General features: G+C 37.4%; 1 pseudogene; it reads right to left on the reverse strand.

Moving 5' to 3' along the window:
- Positions 1–2934: 2934 nt before the first annotated feature.
- Positions 2935–4747, reverse strand: LOC149793391 (dehydrogenase/reductase SDR family member 1 pseudogene; annotated as a pseudogene).
- Between the last annotated feature and the right edge of the window lie 843 nt (positions 4748–5590).

Raw genomic sequence — 5590 nt, forward strand, 5'->3', positions numbered from 1 at the left:
ATTTTAACACACACAAGAGAAAGAAGGCGACAAACAACCTTTGCAGGAATTTCTTTCAGCTAATTAATAATTCAGTATTTGGTAAAAGATAGAAAATTTCAGAAACTTAGTCCACATCCAATGGTCATCATACAAGAACGGCAAGACAAGTGGGTTGCCGATCCCAGTTTTGTCGCGATGAAAATATTTGATGGGAACCTAGTTGCCATTCACAGAATGTCGATCGCAAAAAGCATTTCTGCCGCTGATTTGCCATATTGGAGTTACCTAAGTCGCTGATCTGTGGTTTTCACAATGGCTATGTCAAACAAATCTATGTCGTCATGGCCATGTTGTTTTTCTCTGGCACAGACTCGTTGTGGATTGAAATTGAGACATATTATGTCTATCAAGGCATGTTTATTTCAGAAGAACTTTTTGATATTTCTTAGTATCATAAGCCCAGCAAGTTTTGTGATGAGAAAAACAGAATGGATATAGACAAGTTCAAAGTCGAATCCCATTATTTTCCATTAGCAGTTTGTTGGCCTCAGAGCAAAGATTATAGCATTAGACACACCAATGACAGTGTCAGTGGTAGCAGAAAATGGTCACGATCAGGTCATACCCCTCCTGATCGGCTGACAAGAATGTTTCTGTTGTGACGCTATATCGAATTGCCAGGTCGATCGCAGATTGTATGTCTAAGATTGCACTTAAAGTCCCACTTTACCCTATACAACACAAAGCCAAGATATCCCTGATAATGCCATCTTGTTTGCTCTTCAATCCAAACGAAATTTACAGTGCAGAGAGGAAAAACAAATCCAGCCTGCTCACTGTTCTTTTCCGGCTCCTGGAAAATTCAGTTAGAATGAAAGGACAAGGTTCTTTGGACTACAAATGCACAGAAGGTAAAAACAAAATATCGTGTGCATACTATCTTTGCCATGTTATGTTTCAATACTTCTATAAAAGACATTTGAACGAAATTAAAGTGGCAAGTGTTGAAAAGGATGTAACTCACACATTTACGGAACTTTTATGAGCATACCGAAAACGATGTACTACATCACTCCTGCTTTCTGAAAAATGCCAGCTATCCACCGAAATATGGCAGTCGTTTTAGTGAAGACTCTTCCGTTTTTATTGAAACGCGATGGAGATAATAATTTTAGAGATCCCTGGATGACAGTAGGTTAAAAATTATAAATTGATGAATGATGATACTAAGTTTTGTACATTATTAATATCCTTGATGCCTTTTGTTTTTAAAAGTCTGTAGTTCAGGACAATCTGCCGGGAGGGTGGACGAATATTATAGTTACGAAGAAAATATTATTGTAGTTGAGTAGGTAAAGATTGTTAAGAATCTTTACTAATCCTGTTTCGTGGGCGTGTATGTTGACGTGTTTATGTTTTGTAAGCGGGAGATTATTTTCATTACCTGGCTAGATAACAATGCATATGTTGTCATGAATTGGTTTATTTCAAATACAATTTCCCAAAAATGTAATAAATCTTGTTTGCCAATGCATGCACTCTTGCAATGGGTGCATGTTCTTGTTGCAAACAGAGGCGGCGTTAGGAGTACGCGGATCCTAGGGCCGACCATGACCGCGCGGGGCCTGAGTGAAAAACTGAGGTCCAAGTTATCGAACAGCCGTTGGCCGCTAGTGGCGTTGAGAAAATGGCTGCATCTGTCTGCATCTGTGCTACTACCTGTTAATTGCGTTACGAAGTTGACTAAGTTGACTTCGCAACTTTGCGTGAATTACGTGTGGCCTGTATCAGCATTTCCAATTTACCAGAGAATATAGCTTGACAAACTCATAAGGACGACCTTAGGCCTGAAGCGCGGGGCCTGGGGCGGTCGCCCCACTTGCCACCTCCAAACGCCGTTCATGAGTGCAAATGATTCTGAGTGCACATGGATACAAAATGTCAAGAATAATTTCTTTCCTTTTTAAGCAGATACGTATGTAGTTATTAAAAGCAACATTAATTTTAGTAAACAAAATTTCCATATTAACCGGTTTGTGTTTTCTTCTTCGGATACAATTTCAAAAAATAAACTTTTAAAAAATAAGCAAAAACGTTCTCATATTGCTAAAATCGGCAAGTAACAGGGCAAACAAGCGCCGAACGGAATTCCCCGTATCTTTTTGTGCAAAAATGACAACGCTGAAGGATAAAAATGTATTACTTACACGGAAGACCGAACCTCTGGCGTAAGTTGTATTCTGTACCCCTTGTTATATAGTTTACTCTCCGTCATTGACATTTTTATGCAGGTGTGAAGAATATTCCTTTATCGAGTTTGGCACTCATAAAGAGGTTGTGTTATTGTTGTTGTGGGTTTCACGCCATTATACTTGGTGGAGGAAGAACCCGGGTAAACCACGGAAGGACCACCAACCCACAGTAGTTACTGGCAAGCTTTCTCACATACCCCCATTGGCCGACACCGACTCATACCCACGATGTAAGTAGATAGATAGATAGATAGATAGATAGACAGACAGACAGACAGACAGATAGGTAGATAGATAGATAGATTGTAAAAAGCCTTGAGCATGTGCTATTAACATTTCCGTTTCCGTTTAAAACGTTGTTAGATTTAGTAATTACTTATTTTGGGAGTCAGTGTTGTGAAGATATTTTTCAACCAGAGTAATTAGCAAATTTCTCGGAAGAAGAGAAAGCCGTGCAAGTGTGAACTTAGAATTTCGTGATATATGATCATTTGGTGATTAGTCAAAAATTATTTGTAGTTTTGCGCATTTAAGAACCTTTCAACTGACAACGAATGCTGTCTTGAGGTCCCTTCAAATAGAGGAAAAACATTGAGGCTCAATGAAAAACAATCAGCCAGGAGCACGCATGTGTTTAATTTGCTTCGTTATGAGACCACTTACATGCAAAAGTATTCGAACATCCCGTTTCATGTTGTTTTCATGATCTTTGAAAGGTTTGGGATTGAATGATGTATGGAAAAGAGTGCCGAGTACAGTGAATTATAAAATAGATGCGTACAATTTTGTTGTTTCAAATCATATTAGCGCAATAAGAACCAGTATTTTAGCTTTTTCAATACAAGTATAAAAGATTTTACTATAATAATGTATCCCATAATGAAAGAAGCTCTACTGATTCAATAGAGCTATTGTATGTACTTTTAGTACATACTAATATAAAATAACTAGGAAACCTGTTTCAAAACTTTTTTTATCTGCTTAAACTGAAATAACCATGTAGAAGAAATTAATCAACATGTTTGGGCATCTTGTAGATAAAATAGTACTTTACAACATATCGGACAAAATTGGACTAAGTCGTCAATGTTATCATGCTCGTTTATTTGTTTATCCGTGGTCCTATCTTCGGGTGGTAGTAATCAGCAACTATATGTTCAATTAATCTCACGTTACACGTATCAAATGTGACAGCAAACAGGACTGTACTTTTAAATATCAAATCACACTCAGTTATATTCTACAGCAGTCAGTGATCCATATATCATTTTTCCAGGTTTAATACTAATGACATGAACCCCCATATAGTATGATTAAATTAATCGTTCTTGAAATGAAAAAGCTAAATAATGACTTAATTTTATGTAGATTATATAATTATACCTTCATCACACAGTTTCTCTGCGTGTCCAAAAGTTCCCATACAGAAAAACAAAGAAATCGTTACATTTTCCATCGGTCTATGTTTAAAATACATATATCCATGAAGCATCATTAACAAAAATGTCAATGCATCTTGTTTCCAGACATTGCCATCATCCAGGTTGGAACTGTTACAAAATTAGGAAGCCAGCACGCTACCCATTCTAATTTTGGATAAAGAAGCGGGATAATGTAATTCAACTGTCTCATGTGAAAAGGCTTCCGACCACCTTTATCCAAAATTCCGTATTCTTCCCCTAGGTCACATGTCAGGAGTATTTTCCCAGATCTTTTCATCAAATTTGAGTCCGTTGCTAGTCCAACGATGCATTTCCCAGAAAATTCAGTTGACTCACCGTTTTCAAATAACTGTTTCGCCCTTTCTATGTCTGTTATTGGTCCTGTGATGCTCAGGTTACTTAAATCGGCTGTTGCAAAGATATGTGTACTATTCTCTGTGCGGACTGCACCCGGCCACAAGCTCACGAAAGCAACGTTATGCTTTCTCAGCTCCAGCCCACAATCTGCAGCCATTCTATCACAAGCTTCTTTCCCGATGCCATAGCAAGGATTGAACATGTAACTCAAACCCCCAGCAGACGATACGTTGACTATGAGGCCACTTTTTCTTGGCACCATCATCCTGGCGGCATGGACGGAGCATAAGTAATGATTACGTAAACCAACATGATTGACGTCATCCCACATACTTAATGACTGCTCCCAAAACTCTTTACCCATGTTGTTGAATACGGCAAATACTGCAGAATAAGCATTATTAACAAGAATGTCTAAATGTCCGCTCTGCTCTTGGCTAATCCGCTCAAAAAGTTCCTTGATGTCATCATCATCTGCATGGTCACATTGCACGGGAATACAACGCCCACCTCGCAGCTCTATTTCCCGAGCAGTTTCTTTCAGAGAACCACCTGGTTCCTTTGGTGCCTCCAATGTGCGCCCAGTTATGTAAACAATGGCCCCATTTTCTCCCAGCTGAAGGGCGATGCCCCTTCCGATGCCTCTTGTGGCTCCAGTGACAAGACACACTTTTCCTGTTAACGATTTTGCTGCCATGTATAAGCTTGGGTACGGTTATCTTAGAGAAGGTCATAGTGCAAAGTTCATAGGTCGACACAACAGCCTTTTATCTAGAGGCGCAGTAGGGTGTTACACGGTGTGTTTAAATTTTTAATTTCTACTAACGACTACTACTGTAGTTGTTGCTTTTATCTACAATACGTGTAACTAATGCAACAATAGTGAGCAATGCCATTGGTACTCTAAATCTAACGACAAGAATGAAAATATTCAAAACACAAAGAAACAAAAACAATATGAAAGCCAAGTATCATTACTGCTTTTACTACTACTATCAATTTTGTATATCACACAATACTGACGATATAACTAAACATCAAGGTAATACGTTATACAGTCCAAGCTTGTGATATAATTCGTCACTGGATAATTTTAAATGAAATATTCAAAAAATGTGATGGCACCAAGAATTCAATGTTTTTAATTTTTGTCTAAAATTATTTGTTGCATAAGAGAAAAATATTGTCGACATATGTGTGTGTTTGTGTATTTTCCCAAGGTTTTGGAGCTATATATGTAATAAACTCAGTTATGTCTACAGCTAACTAAAGAGATGTGAGAATGGGAGTACATTTCTTGAATAGATAACGAAAAGAATCCAGATTTGTTTATCACTGCATAGCAAATGAATATATATGTTTTACTTACGTAACCGCATTATCAGATTGAAGTGGAAAATTAGATTTCTTGCTTTATAAGTTTTTATTATAAGAAAATCACATTTTCAGGAAAAACATAATTTTTATAAAATTAATTATACACATCAAAACATTTAATAGTTGTATTGTAACAAATCAGCGCCAGTTTACATTTCATAAATTAAAATTCATAACATC

This window comes from Sinohyriopsis cumingii, chromosome 8 (assembly GCF_028554795.1).
Source record: "Sinohyriopsis cumingii isolate HCF-2022 chromosome 8, ASM2855479v2, whole genome shotgun sequence".
Taxonomy (NCBI): Eukaryota; Metazoa; Mollusca; class Bivalvia; order Unionida; family Unionidae; genus Sinohyriopsis; species Sinohyriopsis cumingii.